Source organism: Brachyhypopomus gauderio, unplaced genomic scaffold (genome assembly GCF_052324685.1).
Source record: "Brachyhypopomus gauderio isolate BG-103 unplaced genomic scaffold, BGAUD_0.2 sc43, whole genome shotgun sequence".
Lineage (NCBI taxonomy): Eukaryota > Metazoa > Chordata > Actinopteri > Gymnotiformes > Hypopomidae > Brachyhypopomus > Brachyhypopomus gauderio.
Window position 1 is genome coordinate 1,460,974 of NW_027506869.1, and position 24,589 is coordinate 1,485,562.

The 24,589-nt window shown below is 45.0% G+C and overlaps 1 long non-coding RNA gene across 3 annotated transcripts; it reads left to right on the top strand.

The window, feature by feature from the left end:
* The first annotated feature begins 7,028 nt into the window (after window positions 1-7,028).
* On the top strand, window positions 7,029-24,312 carry LOC143486009 (uncharacterized). Of its 3 annotated transcripts, XR_013123102.1 has the most exons (6): window positions 7,029-7,119; window positions 7,238-7,299; window positions 8,893-8,966; window positions 11,205-11,403; window positions 19,376-22,667; window positions 22,972-24,312. It is a non-coding gene; the product is annotated as an uncharacterized LOC143486009 (long non-coding RNA). The 3 variants fall into 3 exon arrangements; XR_013123104.1 differs by lacking the exon at window positions 8,893-8,966; XR_013123103.1 differs by lacking the exon at window positions 8,893-8,966 and having other exon boundaries at window positions 7,075-7,299.
* The last annotated feature ends 277 nt before the right edge of the window (window positions 24,313-24,589 follow it).

The following is a 24,589-nucleotide window of genomic DNA, read 5'->3' on the forward strand; positions in this document are numbered from 1 at the left end:
ATTTCAAAACAATTAGCCATCCCATCTGGTACATTCAACCGTCCAAAAAGGTGCCATGCTGAATTTATTTTTGCTATCTGATACATAGGGCTGGGTATCGATTCAAATTCCAAGAATCGATCCGATTCCGATTCTGAAGATTAAGAATCGATTTATTTCGATTTAATCCGATTTAATCGATTCGATCCGATTCGATCCAATTCGGGGTTTACTGTTATTAAAAATGTATTTATTTGAGCTGTTTCCTGACTATGTACAGAAGCAACATGTTAAAACTAGTATTATATCAATATTAATCAGCAAATAGTTACTGGTAGTTGGTAGTTACTGATGGCTGGAAGACTGGTGAAAAGGGTAATCATAAATCTACCTTCAAGAAAGGCAATCCAGGACAATAAACAGAGGACATCTTTGAGGTGTCTATATCTGCAACAGTGGACTCCTACTGGGACACTAACCAGTGCAGCATTATTATGATTGAAATAATTAAGAAGTCACCCAAAAGCTGTTGCTACCAAATGCATTTTTATTTTAAAAGTGCTCACACTTAATAAACTGAAAGTATAAAATGTAAACGTGTATTTTTCTTTAAAGTAAGAATATAATAACAGAACTGTCACGTTACGGTCCCCGACCCCTCCCTGTTGGGCGTGTGTTAACGTTGTCTGCGTCTACTCGTCTGCGTATCTCCGCGGGTGCGGGTGCGTCTTGTGATAATCCTCACCTGTGACTTGTCTCGTCATCACGTGGGGTTTGTGTGGTTTGTCTATTTAATGTGTGTTCGCGCAGCGTCCTGTGCTCGTCGTTGTTTGAGTCACACATGTTCTATGTAAACGTGTTTTATGTGCGCTGTCTGCGCTTCAGTAAATGTAATAAACGTAACGATTTGGAAAGTGCAAAGGATTCTGTCTCGTCCATCGCCTTGCGCCCAACGTTACAAGAGCATTTTAACTTTTTAAAACTGTAAAAACACTGGGTAAACTGTCAGTGACATGGACTAAATGTAAATAGTCACTGACACTGGATAAACTGTCCTTCTGTTTTTAGATTGCCGATTTGACTATCGTCGTTACCATCACTGTCCGTCGCCATGTTGTTTTACAGTTAGTTAGACCGAGCACGCCTGCGTGAATTCAGTGACGAGGCGGGGGTAAAAGTTCACTAAAAAATCGATCTTTGGACGTACGAATCGATAATCAGATCATCATATGCGAATCGATTCTGAATCGGAAAATCGATTTTTTCAACACAGGCCTACTGATACAATAGTTCCCCACCCCTATAAACTGCAAGGTGCAACTGTGATCTGTCACAGCTCATCTGGAGAATAATGCCATATGAGTTTTGTTGACACCAACACACCCCACCTTCCAAAACTACACAAACGATGCAAGGCGGAGTGGTTTATGTAGGGCATTATAGGCAAAAAATAGAAAGCAAACAAACGATTCTGGATTAGCACTATGTTATCATTATTATAAACTATATTATCATTTTCAGCATGACATAAAACGTAAAGACAAATACAAGTGCACTGCCCATTTGGGATAGCTCACAAAACGTCTGTATTTGTAGTGCAGCCATCACAACATCTGGTTCCTGCAACTATTGTGAACAATTCCCACGCTGTGGGACAGAACGGGACAGAATCGGCGGAGCTCCTCTTAAATCGTTGGTTCGGCTCCCCAAACACACTCCATCCATGGGGTGGAGCACATCATAGAATCAAATAAGAAGCACTGCTCAAACCCACGGGCCCGGCTGCTGGTTTCAAGACCAGACTTTAAACGAAGTGCTTCTGAAGGCTGTCCCTTGCACGGTCTGTTTCTGGTTGGAAGGAGAACGTCAGAATCACAGAACCTTTGTGTGGGAAGTGGGTAACACAGATGGCACTAGTGCTTCTGGCCATCTGACTTCAAGGAGGTCTTTTTTCTTCTTCTTTCCTTTCATTTTTGTCTCTCCACTTAAAGCTTTTTCTTTCTGCTGTGTGTGTGTGTGTGTGTGTGTGTGTGTGTGTGTGTGTGTGTGTGTGTGTGTGTGTGTGTGTGTGTGTGTGTCCCTTTTGTTTATCCTCCCCCTGCCAACTACCCCACAAGGTCAAATTGCTGAAGACTTGTTATGTTAATAGAACAAAGAACAACTTGCACAGAAGGTAGAAAGAGACATACACACACCCGAACATACACTTGCGCGCACACACACACACACACACACACACACACACACACACACACACACACACACACACACACACACACATACACACACACACACATACACACACACACACACATACACACACATACACACACACATCAGAAGCGTTTGATTCAAACAGTCCATGGGCCGGGCATGTAGGAAAGCAGAGTGTTATGATGTAAGACCTTGTGAGGGCAACTTTCTCCATTCACCATCAACTCATGAATCAGGGAGGGCAGTAGGGGAAAAACACAAAGTTCTCTTCTTCCTTCACGGCGTCTCGACTCAGTCACCACAGGCGTGTCCCTGAGAGGTCCAAAGTAAAGCCAGCAGGGCCTAACGTTCTCCAGGGTCAGGAGATCCCCTCTGACGGACTTGCTGGAATTAGAAACGTTTTCTCAAATGCTGAACATCAGGGATCTTTTTCTGTGTTTTATGTTATTTTCCTTAGGATAGTCAGTAAAAGCAGCGCCTGAGTAATCTGTGGGATTTGGGTTTTCTAAAGATCACACATGGAACACTTGCTCCATGATTCGTGTTGGCCGTGTTGTAATGTGGATGTTTTAAAGTTCCTTAAACTTGTTTTGAGGGTTGGCTTGCATAAAACTCCGCAAAACACCAAACTGTGTCGGACTGGTGCTGTTTGAAACATAGGCATGGAGGCTCAGACCACAACGTATGCAGTACGGGTTTGGAGCGCAGCTTTAGGTCATGGTTTCCTTAAACTTGCTCGCCGACAAGAATTTACAAGATTAGAAGCATGTAGCATCGCCTGTCCGGTGTATATTAAACAGGAAGTCAAACAGAGGCGTGGAACTGCTGCTCTCTTTGGTCTGGTTTTTATCCCCAAGGGGACTTGGGAACTTCTGTTTTGAGTGATCGCCCCATTTTCCCCGGACAGATCTCAAAAACAGCTTCGGATAAAAGACGAACGAATAAAAGCCTTTATGTCTTTATGAATTTAAACAGTCACAGAGGGCTTTTTTTCTGCCCCCTGTCTTCAATCCAGTCCGCTGAAAGCTTGTCCAATGCTATTCATCATTGAAATGACTTCCTGTTAAATCATGCGGCCCGTTCGGAGAGCTCGCCGACACTTTTTCATCTTCCCCCCAAAACAGCCGAGAACCTCCCGATCCTCCAGCTCACGCCAGCGCCGAGTCTGGAATGCCACGGAGCACGCCGCGGAAAACAACGGATTCTAGGCCGGTGCTGGATTTGTACCTGAGATTCGGCCTAATCCACTCTCAAATACCTCAAAACAGTCGGGTGTTATTCTTTCAGCTTACGGTCTGGCAGGTGTGTAACTGGACCCGCATTAGCTGCATGACAGATTAAAATATTCCCCAGGAAAAGCATTTTTAGAGGGAGGATGATTGAAGGAGGGGGGGGGGGGGGGGGGGGGGGGGGGGGTTAGGTTTTGGCAGGGGGGGGGACCGAGCTGCAGGTGTGAGGTAAATGGATTCATGTAGACAGGGAGTTTGTGCCGTCTTTTTTGTTTTTTTTTTCTTTCTTTACTTTTTTTCTTCTTCTAGGACTACAGAAATGTTTAAAGCCGACAGGATTGTGTTAAAACAACCCAGAGATCTGTTACTATCTCCAGTTAACCAAAGCATGTGGAAAAAGAAGTTGCTATGCAAACGAAATTCGCCAAAGAGGAGGAGGAGGAGGAGATGAAGGAGAAAGGACAATGCTGAGAATGACAGCATATGTTTTACTTTGCCCCGCGTTTCCATACCGACTGATGTGTTTCCAAGGGCAGGTCCTGAGGGCGAGAACGTCAGAGGCCTTTCTGTAATGTGCGATGACAGAATTGGGGCCCCCGCGCTATCTGCGCTCAAAAGCCCCGTCCCGACGCCCTCCGCTCTTCTGACGAAGGGCCCGTCCAAAGATACGCTGGAGGATAAACAGACTCCAGGCACGGCGCGGTGAGGAACCCGCGCTCCTCCAGAGCCGGAGTTGATCTAAAATGCAAAGCACAACAAAAACGGTGGGACACAGAGGATGGCGGGGATGAGGGCGGCGACGAGGGCCGCTCGAGTGGTGGCCGGCCAGTTTGATCGCCCTCCAAAACCAACGCGGGGCAAACCAACGCGGGGCAAACCAATGCGGGGCAAACCAACGCGGGACAAACCAACGCGGGGCAAACCAACGCGGGGCAAACCAACGCGGGACAAACCAACGCGGGGCAAACCAACGCGGGGCAAACCAATGCGGGGCAAACCAACGCGGGGCAAACCTTTGGCAGAGCACTCCAGCTCACCTCCGCCCGCCGTGCTCCGCCCGCCTCGATGATGGAGGATCCTCTCTGAAACACAAGAGAGAACTTTGGTCAGTCAGGCCAACAGAATGCCACTGGCACTTGAAGGATGCAGCGGAACTTCTGTTGTGGTAACGCTCCACACTGAAAACGGATTCATTGATCATCCGGTTTCCAGGTAAACGCCCTTGTGCAAAGGCTTAGATTTGGTTTGAAAGATGATATGTATACCTGGGTGTGATCGGGTGTGTAGGGGAGGGGCAGAAAACCTCTAGATATTAATACAGTTAATTATGAAAACAGATGCTAATCCTTCCAGGAATTATTTTGAAATACATTTCCTTATATCATAAAAAGCACCACATTATACAAATATCCATACAATATCTTTAAAATACATGTAAAACTATAAAGGAATAAGCAATATGCAAGTACAGACGCAATATTTGATTGATTATTGAGGAACATGCCTGCAGTTTCAACCTGTGTCCATCCTATACCAATAACCAGTGTTTGTCATGTCACAGTCAGTTCTTCTACTTGTCAAGTACCATCAAGACTATAAGTCCACTACAGATTTACTGTAGTAAAGACGTGACTGGTCAGACATGGCAGGTGACGTCATTGACTCAGTTTCGTGACAGATGCTCCTCACCAGTGTTGATGATTATTACCGTCTTTCATCTAACTGTTCATCGCAGTCATAGCCGGTGTACTTTGCTTCCATTACGTGACAGAACCTAATCAAGCAGGCCTGTAACCTTAACTGCCATCTTCTGCAGAATATAAGCAGCTACATTACAAGGCACGTAAGATGGTTCTCCCTTCCTCGAACCTGAAACCTCAAAAATGACGTCGTCTCTGATCAACCAGATAACTGCTTTCCCAACAGCTGGATCTGTAGAAGACTGGTAGCCCTATCGCATGTCTGATCTCCTAATCCGTACACGGGCAACTTTAGTCTTACATCAGATCTACAGCTGCCACTGTAGCAGTTCCCTCCTATGTTGTTCCGAGACCTCATATATAGACCTCAGTCAACACCTCACGGGGGAACCAGACTGTGATCAGCAAACCTTAGGCACACCACCTCTTGATGTTTCCCAGAGATATCTTGGGTGCCACCAGTTATTACTGCATACCACAGAACTGCTAATTGTTTTTTATAATGCTTCTCACACTTTCTCACCAAGCAAGCCAAAGAACTTGCTTTGGCCCGGTGGAACTACATTAGTCACGACATCAGCAAAGTTGGGGTCATTTGTTTCAACACAAAAAAAAAACTACTCGACTCGACTACAGTTCCCTCTGTTAGATGTGTGACTTCAAAAAGCTAATCCGTGCCCTCCTAAATTCCAGTGATGCCACAGCCGTGCAAGGACGAAGTCTCTCAGTGTTGGTAAAGGACGACCAACCATTGGTTGGCCTTGCCTTTTGGGCATTAACTGTCACAATGGCACGATGGGATTTCATTTGCATATATTCAAACCCGTGCTTAAGTTCTTCCATGTTGTCCATTAATTGATGTGCGTGATGGTAATATCTTCATTGTGTTGCTGTGCCTCAAATGATCCTGCCACTGTTCCTGGTGTTTTGTCGAAATCTGCGCTTGCTTTGCCACTTCTCTCCTAAAAGATGGAAAATAAAGTGTTTAGCTACTGGATCACCAGCCGGTAACGTAACCACGCAATAATCAGACCGGGCCTGTCAGACATGATTTGGGGCACGTCGACCGAAACCTGGAAGTTTGTTCTCTACCAGCTCTCCGCTTTCTCATGGAGAACAATGCACAGTATGCAACCCGATATTAGGTGGCAATCATGCACCAGCTACTAAAACACGGCTATGTTGCAACATAAGAAAACAATAAGCGCTATTCTTCTTGAGCAAACCAGACATCTCCCAGGTTCGCATCGCACAAACACAGCACACACTTTCAATAGCAAGTCTGAATCTGCAAAAACCCCCCCAAAAAACAGGCCATCTTAGCATCACTACCTCTATCTCTCGTGCCAGTGTGAACTTTAAATGGTCCTTTTGTGTAAGGCCCTTTCTCATGACATCCTCGCTCATAACGTCATCAGAAATAATCCATTTTCTGATTACTCTCTTTATTAATCCAAACAAAACAAACATATTTGATAAAACAAAGGTTCTGTGGTCATAAATATGGTTGCTAATCTTGAACAAGTCCTTACAGAGAGGCGAGGTATGGCGCTGTGATATGGGCTGTCAAATAGCTTTCAGATCGCTCTCACGTTGCATTTACAAAGGGTGTCAGCTTTCAAATCGCTCTCACATTGCACTTATACGGGTTGTTAAATAATTTTCAAATCGCTCTCAAGTTGCAGATAAATGAGTTCTCAAATTGTTTTCAAATAGCTCTCAATATTTGACGTTGATCCTCCAAGGCATAGAACTCGTTTTTTACATGTTTTGCATTTTGGGTTTTTTTTAGAATTCACCCTGGCCCAGTATCATGCCTGTTCTGTTTTTATAGTGATGGGAAGAAGCACTTGACGCACGCGCTATCTGCGCATTCTAACACCTTGTAACACCACCCGTCAGATTGGGCCTACAAAAATAAACCCCCACTCATTCCCCCCACAGTACCTACACTCTACATAACTCTTTCCTAATGGTCTTGCCTGCGGTCTAATCACGTAAATGTTTTATTTTTAAAACCTATAACAGTTATTTCTTCCAAAATTATCTTTGGACAAAGACCGTCATGGAAAGGTGCCCGTTAACGTTTTACGACCGCTCTTTTGATTAATCAAGATTGCAGTTCAGAAGCCCATCGACCAACGGAAAGAGGAGGCGATGTTCCGTTTTGATTAAGGGTGAGTATATTTGAAAAGAATTACGTCGAAAACTCGACGCTATTTTTACAACGATAACTTTGGAATTTGATATCATTAAATGAACAAGCCTGCTCGAAGAACGTCCTGTGTGTGTGTGTGTGTGTGTGTGTGTGTGTGTGTGTGTGTGTGTGTGAGAAGGGAAACAGCTATCCAAATCCCATCGTAGAATATTCCAGAGATGGAATGTGATATAAATGTTTGGAAATTTAATCTGAGTAGAAATGGATTATGAAGACGTCAGTTGCTGTCCAAAGCAAACACGCAGGGATCAAAATAAATAATGAGATTAATACAATTCCCCTGCATTCTAGTAATTCCAGAGTTACATACTCCTACAACGGCACAGTCACACAGTATTTGAACTGGGATAATTTACTTCCTTTTATATAAAAAGAAGGCGAATATAATTGTCTTCATCCAGAAACGTGAGGTGGAGGGGTTTTTTTTTTTCTTTGCGTTGGTGTATAAATAGTTTTTATAGCCCTGCCACCTACACCAAGTCGCACCAACACAATAATGTCATTAGTCTAAGTGGTGTGTTGGGCAGCGTTTGGGGCGAGACGCTCGCACGTTAGCACGTCGCGTATCGCACGCTCGCGAGATCGCACGCACCTAAGGTGTGACCCGTCGTCTCGTGCAGTCGTGGCCCTGCTACCTGGCGCGCACAACCTTTGATCTGACCGGACCGACCGCATCCCTCACGCATACGTACAAGCGCTTTAATCGAAAACGTCTGATATTTTTTGACTCTTTCTCTGGAAGAGGCGCGTGCACACCGTGGAATAACTGCATCCACGACGTCTGCACGTTTGAGTTTCTGGTCAATGTGCACTGGTGTGTTGCAGCCAGGCGACTCCCATATCAGAGGTCCGTTTGGCATCTCGCTTAATGCGACGTTTACGTCAGTTGCAGATATAAAAAATATGGTCTCCACTTCGTCTGTCTACTTTAAGCAATCGTTCCCTTAATACGTTCCGACACCAAGTTTGCTGTTAAAACCAAAGAAGCATTTGATTGGAGGGGGGGGGGGGGGGCACAGCAAATAAAACCAAGCGATTCATTAGAAGAGGCCTGCGCAACCCGATACTTTAATACTGAGCGCGCTCTCTCTGAGCAGTCCCGTATCGCGCGCTTTCATCTTCCCTGCACGGTGCCATGGCATGTTCTCTTCATGGCTACCCCAGTAGGCACGCCTGATTAATAAATTGTCTTTGATAAATATTAGGTTACCCTCCGTATTCCATCTGGAAATAATAACGCGCCTCTGCCGCACGACATCAAGCCGCAACAGAAACGATGTAGCACAAACTTACAGGCCTTTTAGCGTCTTCTGTTTCATACAGAGACACGTTAATAAAATGGTCGAAGCATTTTCGAATCATAAATAATAAATCTATAAAAACGGAGATATTAAAACAACAGTGCCTCAAAAGGTTAGCTATCTGTGAGCGGTCGATGTCTTCGTTGGAGCAGATTAAATGGGAACCGATGGTTTGACGGTACATGAGAAATTTAGTTGCGGTCATGAGCTTGGACGGATTTTCCTAAAACTCTTTCTTTTTTCACGTGTAGGACTTTGTCATCTGGGAAGGTGTTTCTCCACACCAACACCCCTAAGCGCCGAAGAAGAACAGCGCCGAACGCCGGTCTGTGTTTTCCAGAGTTACATGAACATCCTTCCACAGCGGCGATCACACAGTATTTTAACGAGAATAATTTATATCCGTTTATATAAAAAGGCGAATAGCTCCGTTCGTCTATCGTCTTTGTGTTAACCAAACCGAACATGCAGTGTTACGCGCAAGAGAAAACTCAGATTGATGTGTATAAAATACCAGTGCTAGTGGTATTAATCGTGATGGATTTCTTGGATAACATCTTACTGTCAGAGAGAGAGAGAGAGAGAGAGAGAGAGAGAGAGAGAGAGAGAGAGCAATCATAAAGAACTTTTCCTTGAATGAAAATGATCTTAGTGTTGAAAGGAGCTAGGAGGAAGATGTGCATTGGGGGGTGAAACATTAAAAGCGAGGCGGGGTAGCCGGGGGTGGGGGGGTTTTAGCCGGTGTAGCCGGGGTGGGGGGGTTTTAGCCGGGGTAGCCGGGGGTGGGGGGCAGTTGGTGGGGCGGTTGGGGACAGAGGAATTCACGTTCATGTTTTCTCAGTGCTAGCATTATCAGTATTAAAGTGGGAAGGAGTGTTATTGCTACAGATGTTACTAATAGGCTGACAGAGTGCACTGGTGAAAGAAAAGAGGTGAGGGAGAGAGGGAGGGAGGAGAGATGGAGGGGGAGAGGGAGAGAGAGAAAAGAGGGAGGGGGAGGGGGGTTGTGGCTAAATCACACTAGACTCGTGTTTGTGTAATCAGGATGTTTGAAGCCTCTTCGAGATGCCAGGCAGCACCAACTTTTGGTTGATATTTGACCTCCTTCAATGTAAATATGTAAGTGTGTATTTGCAGTAAAAGAAGAACACGGCCTTTGTGCTCCAAACAAAAGCCCAAATTCCAGGAGCCGAAAGAGGGACGGCAAAGTGGGTTCAAATAACTGCAATAATAGCTGAAATAATAACTGAAATGAGACGTTCTCTGGGTTATAAGGTAAGACTTCACCCGTCTGGAGATGGAGAGGAGAGTTCAGGGTGTGAGTCCAGGGTGTAGTCTGTGTGTGCTGCACCTATTTAATGTACAACGATGACAGACAGACGCAAAGCTGGAAAAGTCCTCACAGATCTCCCCTTAATTTACCTCAAGGATGTGGGCGTGTTTAGGAGACAAAGAGGCCTGTAGAGGCTTTGCCTGTCCGTGAGGTGTCTAGCGGGGCTCTCCGAGCCGTCAGAGAAGGCTCAGATCGAGCTCATCCTCCTTTCCTGGCCCCTGCTAATCCCCGCGATCCACAAACCGCAAGAAATGTACGACCCAGATGCCCGGAGGACTCCTCGCAGTCAGGGACGCCGCAGGTGCTAAATACCGCAGAGCAGAGCAGCGAGAGGGGGAATGACAGAGAGAAAGAGCATTTCAGGTTCATCTGCCAACTTTGGCCACTGTTGTTATTTTGTTTCTGTGTTATGTGCTTATTTTCTATCCTGTAGAAGAACTCGTATTCTTTTGTAAATTAATGATATAATTACTTTATTGCTTTGGCAAGATCAAAGATCATTATACTGTCGTGTCAGTAAAGTACATGTGATTTGATTTGAGAGTGAGCGAGAGAGAGAAAGTCTGTAGGAGAGAGAGAGAGAGAGAGAGAGAAGAGTGATGACTCTTTTTGTACAGACATGAGGAATTCCTGCAGGATATTGTAGTAATTTGCCAGCAATTGGTTATAGTGAAAGAGCCCCCCCCCCACTTGCATACAGAGGTGCAGTCGCAGTTACACAATTGTACCAGTGTGGATAGGGGGCGACAGAGAGAGGATGAGCCACTGTGAAAGAGGTGGCCCAGGTCATGACAACATGCAGGCTTAGTATAGTACCAGCTCTCTTTTCTGGTCAGGCAATCATATTAGAAAAGAATTCAGGACACAGTTGTAGGCAATGCTCTGAGACTTAAAGTGAAAGACTGGCAAGAATACTTAGAAATACAGCAGAGAGGTTGGGGCGGGGTGTGTGTGTGTGTGTGTGTGTGTGTGTGTGTGTGTGTGAGAGAGAGAGAGAGAGAGAGAGAGAGCAGTCTGATTTTTCATAAATCCAACAACGGTGATGAACCCCGATAGGATGGTCTGGCCCCTGTGTGTGTCATCAGACCTCCACTCTCATGGAGTCCTGCCTGTAAATCCCCCTTTCAGCTGTGTGTGTGTGTGTATGTATCCGTTTGTCTGTGTTAGCGTCTGCAGGGCTAAAAGCACAAACAGAAGGCAGCTAAAACCTTTCTATCATCTGTTTGTCAGAAGCAGCAATTATCACCCTGGTCTCTGCACCCTGGGACTACATACCAGATCGTCCAGCGCCGAACAACTGTGTTAAACACAGAAGAGCTCGGACCCAGTCCCGCTCGGCCCGCGGGCCGACTGGCTGTGTCTCACACCGCACCACGCTACGGGATGGAGGCAGGCTCACACGTCCCCGTCCTGGCACGGAGACGGCGAGGTAGGCTAGTGTCACGTTCCACATACGTGCACATCACACCGATGTGTCATGCGAGATCGGGGCGGGCTCGTGTGTTGATTCTCTCCTGCCTCGGAGCGCAAGAGCCGTGTTTTCATACACACGCAGGCGTGGTGCGCTGCTGCCGGCAGAGAGGCCTTTGAGGTTCGTGCTTTCTTTCCTTTCCTTCTTTGATTTGTTTTGATAGGCTGCACCCATGTCGAACACTCAGGGCAGCTAGCAGCAAAACCACCCCCGGGCTTGAATCAACGGTCGCCGAGTTTAGCTAACACCCGCAGCACCCCGTAAACGCCAGCGGCGCCCATTCGGGTCCGGCTTGGGCCAAAACACTGGACAAAAGATCATCTGGCTTGGAGCCGGGGGGGCGTTGGAAGGGGTTGGAGTGTTCAGATTTGACCATGTGCTGTCCACGTAGGCCTGGATGGACTAGACCGGGTGCAGGACATTCGGATTCCTAACAGCACGGTAGTCGCGTCCCGCACATGCCCACACACGCATCACACTGCAGGACCTTCAATCACAGCATTACAGACTGTAGACTGTGACTCATTTGTACTTATGCACTACTTGTTCTGTGCACTGGCATCATCTGGATTATGAGAGTAATGTTAGGAGGGAAAGCTCTGTAAACAGTTCCTCTAATGCTGCTTTTATCCCTGTGTGCACGTGAGTTGTTATAAGTATCGATATGAGGTCCACTGTTTGCTGTCTGTACTTTTGCTATTGCTTTCTCTCTTTGCTTAGAGAGCCCTGTGATTTGTAAGCGTGTGTGTGTGTGTGTGTGTGTGTGTGCATGTGTTCTAAGGGCATCAGGACACCACCGTTCCCACGGTAGCGTTGACAAGGCGATGGTCTGCTTGCACGCGTAGACCTATTTGTCTGTCAGTGTGATGATCAGCGCACACACACAAACACACACACACACACACACACACACACACACACACACACACACACACACACACACACACACACACACGCAGGGCCCTCACCTCTCGCCCTCCTCCCTGGAGGAAGGACAGGATGGTGTGAGTCAAGGTTCTGTGCAGTGCTGCCAGACCCCAGTGCAGATTCAGCTGGTGATTCACTGTAGTCTATGCCAGCAAGCTAATTGTTTCCATCTCTGGCTAATCTCCAGAGTGCGGATTACAGAGCTGAACAGCTACCCCAGATCCTGGTGATTGTACTGAACAAGGAGAATCCGCTTGTAAAGAAAGTTCACTACTGGCCATATTCACTTATAAAAACATTATGGACTTAATGTAACTCCTCTCTAAAATTTGAGCCAGCCTTTTAACTTGGATATCAACTATAAACCCAGTCGAACACTAGTGAAAACATTTGTTTAAGAGGTATGTTGATAACTAACAACAAAACATACACAAGTGTGAATGCACACACACACACAAAGACACACACAGACACAGACACACACACACACAAACACACACACACACAAACACACACACACACACACACAGACACACACACACACAACACACACACACACACACACACACACACACACACACACACACACACACACACACACGCACACACACACACTCGTTCCTAGTGGTCAGTGTTAGTTGCAACTTGTGAACAGGTCAGTCAGGCAGGTGAGAAGTGGTGTCTGACCAAACGCTCCTGTGGGCTTCCTGCTCTCGGCCAGGTGTCACCATATGGGCCGTGAGGAGAACGAACGAGGGGTGGAGGGAAACTCGGGAGAGACCAGCACGCCAAAAGGCTCCAACCTGCTTTTTCCTGAAGCCACCACTGAGGGGCAGAGAGGGGCAGAGGGGGTCAGAGGGGGTCAGAGGGGGTCACTCAGCGATACCTGATCACATTTATTGGTTGTTTCCACAGAAACAATAGTTACTTACAATATGTTAAAGGCTGAGGATGCTGCATTGGGTCTTTGTAAACTGTGATGGTAAAAGCCACTGTTTGACACAAACACACACACACACACACACACACACACACACACACACACACACACACACACACACACACACCGTCTGAAGAGCAGTAGAGGAACAGTGATCTCAAAGTCTCATGGATACTGAGAACTTACTAGAATGTTTAGCACAGGGCTGTAAGCAAATTCAACTGGACAGTGTGTTCTGGGACAGACATGGTGAGTTCAAATTATGAGATGCTCATTACATATTGATACAAATATGCCTTATTTACATGTGCCTTATTTACATGTGTCTGACTTATTTACATAAATGGAGGACTAAGTAAACTGATATGGGGTCAGTTTCACCAGAGGAAGCAGTTTCTCATTCTGTATTTTCCATATAAAGGTCATTTTGACTCTTTGGTCAACTGATGGAAATATTGGAGACTGCTGATGTTATAATTAACAGCAAGAATGAGGAAATAGTGTTTGTGTGTTCTCATATTGTACTCATACTGTACCCATACTGTAACCATGCTTACACTGTACCCATACCCATACTGTACCCATAATCATACTGTACCCATACTGTACCAATACTCATACTGTAACCATACCCATACTGTACCCATACCCATATTGTACTCATCCTGTACTCATTCTGTACTCATATTGTCTCCATACCCATACTGTACCCATATTCATATTGAACCCATACTGTAACCATACTCATATCCGTACTGTACCCATACTCATACTGTACTCATATTGTACCATAATCATACTGTACATACCCATACTGTACCTGTACCCACATTGTACCCATACCCATACTGTACCCTTAATCATACTGCCATACTCAGACTGTACCCATATTCATACTGTACTCATAGTGTACCCACTCATATTGTACCCATACTCATACTGTACCCATACTGTACCCACTCCTATTGTAGCCATACTGTACCCATACTCATACTGTACCCATAGTGTACCCACTCATATTGTACCCATACTCATACAGTTCCCATACTGTACCCATACTCATACAGTTCCCATACTGTACCCATACTCATAATGTACTCATAGTGTACCCACTCATATTTTTCCCAAACACATACTGTACCCACTCCTATTGTAGCCATACTGTACCCATACTCATACTGTACTCATAGTATACCCATACTCATACAGTACCCATACTGTACTCATACTGTACCCACTCATATTGTACCCATACTGTACCCATACTCATACTGTACTCATACTGTACCCACTCATATTGTACCCTTACTGTACTCATACTCATGCTGTATTCATACTGTACCCACTCATATTGTACCCATACTGTACCATACTCATACTGTACCCACTCATATTGTACCCATACTGTATCATATGCATACTGTACCCATACTGTACCTATTCATATTTTACCCACTCATATTGTACTCATACTATACCCATACCCATACTGTATCATACTCATACTTTACCCATATTCATACTGTACCCATACTCCTGTTAAGTGGCAGTGAAGTTGGAGAAGCTTCCTGGTTCACCCATGAAACTAAAAGCTAAACCTGTATGCATATTTAACAAACTCATGAAGAGAGAGACAGACAGACAGGCAGGCATATCGTTCAGTTCTTCACAGTTTACGAGTGGCTACAACACTATCTAAACTGTTTGGCAGCTCAAATAAGCTTCATAGACCAGACGGTGTGTTCAGCTACCTTGAAATGTGTATTGGGATACACCGGTCAGAAGTTGCACTGGTGGGTAACTTGTTGTAATCCTACTACACTAACCGGCTCACTCTCTAATTTGTTCAGCACACTGAATTTGTCTGACAAAGTAAAACACCTTCAGAACCAGCCAGCACACCCATTAAGACAATAACACTCATATGATGACACGGCTATATTGGCTTCAACTTTGCTCTGTAGTTCCTAATACTCGAAAGACTGGTTAAAATACCTACACTGCAACCATAATTATTTAAATGAACATGAAGGACTAAGTGTGGTACATAACGTTCAGTCAGATTGTGTAGGACCTTGTGTAGGACCAGTATACATCTCAAGAACGTAATCAGAGATCGGTGTCCATCCTAATCCCGCCCACACGGATGTGGAATGTATGTGTGATAATGGTGTACTAATAAAATATACTAGGAATATCTAGTATAGAAAATTTTTGTTTGCACTGAAAGGCTAGTTTTTTTCTTCTTCCTCATCTGCATCCATAATAACTGTGAAGAACACACTGGAGGTCATGCGCCACGGTACGACTGCGCAAACGCGTTTACACACAGAGATGGACTCTGGTGGGCTACAAGGCTTTTCACAATGTGCCCAGAGCAGTTCTCAGCCAAGTGCGAAGTGTGAAAACTGCGGTATAATTCTCGGTTGTCCAATCAAACGCAATGATTAGCAGTCCAAGGTGAACGCACATTAGTTTCAAACGTAATTTTTCGAGAAAACATGCAATCTAAATGTCTAACAAAAATTATGACAAATATAATTGTTTAATGCAATTTCATTTATTTATATTATTTAATCCTAGCAATTGGGGGGTGCCAACTGTGGTGGAAAAGCTTTTGTCTGTGTTTGCAGTACTGCCACCTTGTGCAACCCATGTGGCAAAGCTCGTATGTGGCCACGGCCCTGATCCTGCTCCTGATGCCAGATGAAGAAACACTCAAAAGGGCAATCCCAAGCCTGAACCATCAGATGGGAGGAGGATGCCCCCCCCACCATCTTTTACAGACAATCCACAAAAACAGTTAAAAAAACACTGCTGAGTACATTAGAGAAGTTTATTGTGAAAGCGGACCTGCGGGGTGGAGGGGGTACATGTTTAACGGGGGGCAGCATTCTCTTATATTTGTCTAATCTCTGCCAGGAGATAGCACAGAGAGTTCTAAGGGTTCGAATGTTTGGCTGTGTCCGCGTGCAGCTTGGGATACAGAGCTAAATGAATTATTGATATGAAACAATAAACCTACGTCAGCCCATTTGGTTTGGCCAGGAGGGAATCGCTTTCCCAGTGCTGGATCCGAAATAAACTCCTGAGACGGTAGGAAACGCGGGGCCTGCCAATGGTCTTAAAGTGCAGACTACCTCTGCCTTTCCTCTCAGAGGACTGGGAAGGACTGAAGGCCTCTACCGAGCGTTCTGCGTGCTCTACCTCTGCACTGGTGGGGGGGGTGAGAGCAGGATTTGACAGGAAGGCCCACAGTTTACACCTCGACATGTCAGTGTGTACACTGCTAATCAATCCAAAGACATGCAGAAAACAAACTTTTGTTTTACCACACATGCCTTTAGAAGAACAGAGAGATCCTCTACAGGAAGAAACGAGGAAGTGAAGGAGAGAAGGAGGGCTGGAAAAGAGAGAATATGATCCTAATTTAGCTAACCAGCGTCATAACTTCAAATATATTAGAAATGTAAATGTGACACTTTGTTTTTGGTTTACAGCTCTTGCAGTGTGACATTGCCTCTCAGGGGAGGCGAGTGTGTCATGATGTAAGCACTCAATCTTTCTGAAGCTCTTAAAAAATAGATCATGTCACACTCTGGTATGTAAACTGGAGCTAGGGAGCAAATTAGCTGGCCACAGATGGTTGGTAAAAGAAAAGTTTTCCACACACGCTCCTGATGGAACAGCTAGTGGCAGACACAGAAATCAAAACTACTTCTGTTCTTCAGATGGCTGAAATAGAGAGAGAGAGAGAGAGAACTGACACTGAACCATGTCCCGTAAATCAAATGCTAAGACCAAAGCTTCTGTTCGTACACATTTGCTCCTTAGACAAGATTCTGTGTAACCTGTAAGAATCAAAGAATCAGTTACCTTGTAAGAATATACCAACTCATAAGTTAATGGAGTGTCTTTATATATATAAAACATGCATGTTGCTCACAAGCAATTAAAATCGAACGGGAAATATGTCGATGTTCAAAGGTCCAAACGTATAAAATGTAGTGTCTGCATTTCACTTTAACGGTACTTGTTCTTACTAACGTTGACCGAAATGCCATTCAGGATTCAAAATGCTTCTCGTCAGGTTATTTGGAATGTGAGAGGTCAATTATAGGAAATGTTTAGGAAGTTCTCTGAATGGTAACATGTGGGATATAATGCGAGCAATATGTAAGCACGCGGCTCTGGTTCTGTACATTAAGCTCGAGACTCATTTTAATTGATCTTTGTTTGGGGAAAATCAGTACTTTAGCAAAAGCTGCCATTACAGAACGAACACAGAAAATGGGCTTCAAGTGACCTTGCACAGTAAATTGCGATTGTAGCTAGACCAATCAGGGTCCCCTGTGTAAACGTTCGCTATGGGAAGGTTGCCAGGTCTAACATTTTTAAGTACTACCCAGCTTCGTTCTAGATTTTCGGATACCGACGTGCTTCGACGCTTGCGCTTGGCACCTCGCTGTTGGGCATCTCGCTGTTCCTCCGTCCTCCAGATGTGCAGAAACTCGGGCGGGTCCCTCAGCTGCAGTATGGCTACCAGACTGCACACATCAGCTCTGATTAGGCTCAAAACGCCGGCGGCCAACGATGAGGTCAACTTTTGGAGCAGCGAATGTATTAACAGGGTTCTTTTCATGTAAACACGCACGCCGTCTGCCAAGCTGACCCAAAACTTAATCAGATCCATGACCATTATGAATATTTGATTGTGGTAGTTACATTCTATTCTTTCTATTCGCCGTGCTGGTCACAAGCACGTACGTGATTTCACCAACGATTCACATCTCATGTTCACACACGGCAATCTGAACACCCATATGAGGATCCTCCAGTTAGCCTTTAATTAATGAGTCTTTAATTAGCCCACTAATTAATTAGTGGATTGGAATATCCACTCCAAATGTCGCCACATCGCATCACTTAATCTTTATATTTAAGGCAATTCAGTACAACTTAGGTCACATTTAGAGTCTAATCCGATATGACGTTCTTATATCCTGATATTTCATGGAAGTCGCTTTGTTTTTTTTTTATGACAAAATGCAGACGCAAACACACCGTTCCCCTCCAATCAGGGCCCTCCGCTTCCCAAATATACGCGCCCAACATCTCTCCACAGCTTCTGACACAAGCGAATGTAATGAGCAGACCAGGCGACCAAACAAGAAATGAATTCGCAACTTAATATGCCATTACTCATCAATTTGCTCACGCAGAAATTTCGGCTAAAAATAACAGCGGCAGCGAGGGAGGACGGCGGTTAGGAAAACACTGTTTTCTCCCAGCACTAATATCAGCGTTCAAGGCTGCGAATAGAAGGAAAAACGTCAGGCATCCATTACCCGCTGTCTCTTGTGATTAATGTGGGGAGTTGTGGCCTGCGCCTCACCTCGTCGTGATGGACAGCCCCGGTGTGACTGGTTACTTCCCTGGTAGCGGAGGGCCGCCATTCGCTGACATTGTGGTCGAGTGTGTGGTTTGGACGGCGAGTTGATTACATGTGTAACGCGGAGAAGGAAAGCGCTCAGGACAGGGAAGACGTTAACCGCACCACCGCTTCCTGACGGAGACAGCGAGGGGCATGGTAGCCCGAAAACGCCTCTTTCTTGTCACTTGACAAGCGAGCACAGAGGAAGAAGAGATTCGGATTTAGGGATGATGTTCACGGCCTCAGCCGGTGCATGGAAAACACACTGAATCCAAAAGTATATTTTTTCACACAATTGATCCGATTTAACTTTTTGCAAGACTTTTGGTTCACAGAAACTACTGAACATGGCCAAAAGATGGAAATATTTTTGTCAGACAATCACGGAGTTAACATAGCCCACAGTACTCACTGAATGTGATATAAGCTAAATCATACTAACTAGACCACATTAGGTTCAGTTTGCCTTTAACAGCTCTAGCATAGCAGAATTGGTCCTCACCATAAAATACATTGTTTTGTTTGCTGCCATAATCTGAACAAATATAAATTGCTACTACACACATGTGAGTAAAGCTTAGGGTTAATCCAGTCACATTCTCTCTCTTTCTCTTTCTCTCTCTCGCAAGGTTCACCGCTACTGAAGTTTGGACTTCTACACTGACAGCTAGTTAGGCAAGTAAATGCACTCCGATGTCTGATGCCACAGACATCTGTGTTTACTTTGAAATGTTTCCCTTCACGAACCTGCCTGCCAGTCTAAGATTACTCCTGCCTTACATGCTCCTGAACCAAGGGAGAACACATTTCAGCCTCACAGCAGTACCAGTAGTTCTTTATTTGAGATATTTGTTTTGGTAAAGTGCTCTGCCTCCTTCCAGTTTGCGAACCGTTGGGTCTAGCCTCTTCATATGGGTTAAGGGTGCATTTTAGATAAATGTGGACCCTATATCAGCCTTAAAACAGAATCATTTTCCAGTGTTCACATACGTATCCCTGAAATGAATCATTTCCTTCTTGCTAATTTTTTTTTGCTTTTTCATTTTTTCGACTGACCTTCTCTTTCAACAATCAAATTACCGCAGTGGAGAGAAGGAGATGAATATCGTAGACCAGCTAGTAGGTCAAAAGATCTGATCATTAAGTTAAATAATATATCAGTTTCAAATACAACACTGCACTACATCTGGAAACAGCACATACAGAGCATGCATGGCCCTCTCACAGTGCTCTATCCAGAAACCGTCTTCATCCTGGTCTATGCCGCATTAGCAGAACTCCCCCCCACCCCCCCCACCCAGTTCTTTTTTAAGATATTTGGGCTCATTCCCAAAACGCCTCCCTGAGCCAAAGTCTACTTTAGCGCTCTCGGCGGGTGCAGAGTGTGTGTTCATAGCGATGAGACAGCGAAGATAAGGCCTCCAGACCTCCGAACGGGACGTGTACCGAGGTCGGACGCTAATAAAGAACAGCCTACGGCCTGGGCAGCAGGACACACGGGGCCCTGTATTTAGCTTGATTGCTAGCCATGGCAACATGTGAGCGAAAATATTCAACAGCAAACTCAGGGCCAGGCAGAGCCGTAATTAATTGCTTATGAAAACATTCACCTGCCAAGGACCGTAGAACAGGAACATTTGGTATATCAGGCATCATAACGCAAGAATTTTAACATGGAGTGATGTGGATGGAAGATCCTTCTTCGGGATGGGTCGCCACGGTGAGCTAAAGAGAGCGGGATCGTGCTCAGATGGGGGAGTCTGGATCGGGGTGGACTTCATAAACCCCAGACTGAGGTCAACAACCTGAAAGCTGTACATTAAGCTGTTATGTTCTATATGTGTTAAATGCAGGGAAGAATTTCCCCAAAGGGCTTAATAAAGGTTCTTCTTCTATATAGAGAAAAGTCGACTGGATCAGGAAGCTGGTTCACATTTAAGATGAAGAGATTAAGTGGAGAGACACTAGCATGACAAATGCCTTCCTAACGTGACAGTTGTTTTTTATTACACCAGGGCCAAGAGTTAGACCTCTTTGCGCCTAAAACGCAAACTGTGAAGTGAAACTCATGACCGTGTGAAATGCAAGACCTGAGTTAGCATTAGCGTTCGGTCGTGATGCTAAGCACATTTGAAGCCTCAGCCTACCAGCCCAGCCTTCTTACTGCAGCGCTCCGGCAAAGGAAAGTTCTGTGAGATGTTTTGTGAGACAGTGGCTGGCGAACGATGGCTACCGCTCTATCGCTTCATGCTGTAGCGCCTCCTTGTGGGAGGCAGCTGGCGGAGAGGAGCCAACTCGCCTCGGCAGCCAACGACGTCGACGCCGCTGGCCGCCGAAGATGCCAAATGAGTTGGTCCTGCCCGTAGCCAAGCAATGTTACGAGTCCAAAGCCTTAGGTAAGCTTTAGTGGTCCTGTGTTGCCCAGCACTTCTCAAGACCTGGCTCACGAGTGCCGTTAGCAGCACGCTAAAGCTAGCAGAGCCGCCTCCTCTGGGACAGCAACAGGTTGTGTCCACTGCTTAGTCACATGACAGGAAGGAGACTGGATCTCAGCGTTAAGAGAGGCGACGACCCCAACCTCTGCTGAAGCAAAAACAAAAGTAAAAGACATGGGAAGACTAGAGACACGTGCGAGACACATAACGTGTATTTATGTTGTTATATAACTGATACATGATGCCACATAGTGTCCTATTTATCTGTGACCTAATATACTGTAGTTTTATTGTCTGATGTTATCTCCCCCTCTGAGTGTCAATGTGTGATATTTGTTCTCTCCTGTCTGTATCTTCAGTTCTGTCCTGTCTGTATCTTCAGTTCTGTCCTGTCTGTGTCTTCAGTTCTGTCCTGTCTGTGTCTTCAGTCTTTTCCCCTTGCTTCTTTGTTGTCAGCAGAAAGATTAATCTGGAACATGCAAGTCCAAGTGACTGGGCAACACGTGTGCCCAAGAGGCCGTGGTGTGTAACATGTGTGCCCAAGAGACCCTTGTGTGTAACACGTGTGCCTAAGGGACCGTTATGTGTAACAGGTGTGGCAACATGTGGCCAGATCGGTTATTGTTTGCTTGTTGCATTTTTACATTTTAACAGGAATGTCAAATTTTGGATGTACCTCGTACACCTAAAGTGTCTTGACTCTTGACCAAGAGAGATATTTTCTCCTCAAATGATCCTTAAATGTAGCAGCAGACATAAAAAAGAGAATTAAAGAAAAATAATAAAAAAAAAAAATAGAGATGTGAATAAAAACATGTGGAGTAGGGTAAAAGTAAGGAGAACATTATGACTCGGCCATGTTATGTCTGATGCTGGAAGTTAACTACGCTGGAATGTTTACAGCAACGAAAAGGAATTCAGCTAGTCAGCTCAGCGGACAGCTGTTGATGTGATCATTAGGGACGCCAGTGAATAAACAGGTAACTCCATTCACCTGTAGACGGAAAGGCCACAGTGCCATCGAAGATTGATCAGCATGCAAATATACACGCTAGTCGGCACGCTGAAATTTATGGTGTTAATAAAGAAAGATGAAGGAGGAGATAAGAGGAGTAGGACTAACAACAAGGAATGTTTTCTTCTGTCTCTTTCTTGTGACATATTTTTTGTCTTTTTTTTCTCCTTCGTACCTCGTGCCAGAATAGGAGACAATTCGTAATTGTGTGTGTTGCGTTTGGAAAACACCTCTCGTTCTTTCAGAGTCTTAGCCGGTTGCCAACAGGCCACGGTCTCACTTTTGTCTCCTCCGTGTATCTTTCACTTGCACACCACCACTCCAGATCGGGAGGCCCGATAAGACATCAGCGTGCCACGACCGGGAGCTTTTTGGAACCCAGATCGAGACTCGTAAGGTCACGACCTCGCCGCCCTTCCTCCTTCTGATTGTTGTCCAGTCACACAGACCAGTGAAATTTTAAGCAAGTAGGTGAGTATTATATCAGCTAGTGTTATAATGGCTCTTATGTAATGAGTCTGTGTTTGACTGTGGTTTAAAATCAAAATAGTAGTAATAAAAAAGTTTCCCATAACCAGTTTGAGGCCTCAGGTAATTTCCACACGTGCGAGCACTTCAACGGTAGCCTCTGGCACACACAGAGCTGCGTTTCATCACCTTTACACACTGCTGAGCTCTACCCCGCCCCCCACACCCACCCCCATGCTGTTTTTAAATGGACAAAAATAAATTTCAGCCACACACTAAACACCCAACATGTATGGTCCATATGCAGAGCACGCGACAGGTTAGCCGCGCTAGGATGAGAGGAGTCGGTCAGCAGGCACGGGCCATCTAGAGAGCGTGGGGTTTGGTCTCGTACTTCAGCGGAGAGACTGCCGAAATATGTTCCACTGGCTGATCTTCCTGCACACACGGATGGCCCCTCTGACCCCTTGACCTCGGGAAAGGAGAAGCACTAAGGCCTGCAGCGTCACGGCTTGAAGACACAATAGCAGAGAGCCTGACTGTAAATTATGCACAGTGTGACGGAGTGGTGACATGTCATCCAGCCATGTCGAGAGAAGTTGGCGTGACGTGTACTGTTCAAACTACTGTTCATTACGAAGTCATTCCATTGGCTATGTGGCAGTGAAAAAGGTATGTGTGTGCATGTGTGTGTGTGCGTGTGTGTGTGTGTGTGTGTGTGTGTATGTGTGTGTGTGTGTGTGTGTGTGTGTGTGTATGTGTGTGTGTGTGTGTGTGTGTGTATGTGTGTATGTGTGTGTGTGCGTGTGTGTGTGTGTGTGTGTGTGTGTGTGTGTGTGTGTGTGTGTGTGTGTGTGTGCGCACCCATTTGAGTTAGCTTATGTCTCACCTTTTTGCAAAGCAAACACTGATAACAAAAGGAAAACATAATTTGACATCGAAGTTTCATAATTTACAAGTGTTACAATCTCTCTGAACCCAAATCACAAAATCATTAGAAAATAGTTAATGGGACACCCATATCAGACAAACCTTAATAAATTAAAAAGAGGGAAATAAGAGAGGTGTATCAAATGAATATAAATCAGTGAGCAATAATGAATGAGAGTAAATAATAAAGTCCATAGAATAATAATAGCATTTCAGCTTAAACTTAAGGTTTGAACTTGACGTGAAGATTAGAATGAAGATATTTCTGTCTGAAATATAAGATGCTGGTTTCAGTGTGTTTCTCAGATAGTTTAATATTTCCCCACTACAAAATGACTCTTCGTTCCAGACAGACATTTGACCACGTTACCATAAGACACCAAACTTGTTCAGTCGTGCATGTCTTTCAGGATAACACAAGAGTGTGTGTTATCCAAAAACAAGATGGGTGTTTTTATACACACACACACACACACACACACACACACACACACACACACATACACACACGCTGAAAGACAGTGTTCGTCTTAAGCTTTACAGAGAGAATTCTATCAACAGGTTTGTTATTCATGCTGTCACTCTGTCTTAGGGCTATACACACAGATGCTAACTGTATCATGAGCTCCTTATACCTAAAAGCAACTTCTGCTTTTCATTCTGTTTGTGTGTTTTCTATGGCATAAAAATGTAAATCATATCTTTCACTGTAAGGTGTTTCACGCATAATACTGTTTGGTAAAAAAAAAAAAACTGAACTTCATTCAGTCTCAATCAATTTATGTCACTGATTAATTCGGCCTGCAGGTTTGAGCTAATTCCAGGGGATAATGTTCACTTCCTTGAGGTGAACTATGCATCTTGGGAGTTTGTGATCAAGAAGGATGTGCTGTCTGGGGCGAATGCTGAGTCAGTTCATGTCTGTCACTCTTCACGTGTGCCGTCATATTTACATTTGCTTACATAAACAAGTGGCGCTACGTCCGCGTGAGCAT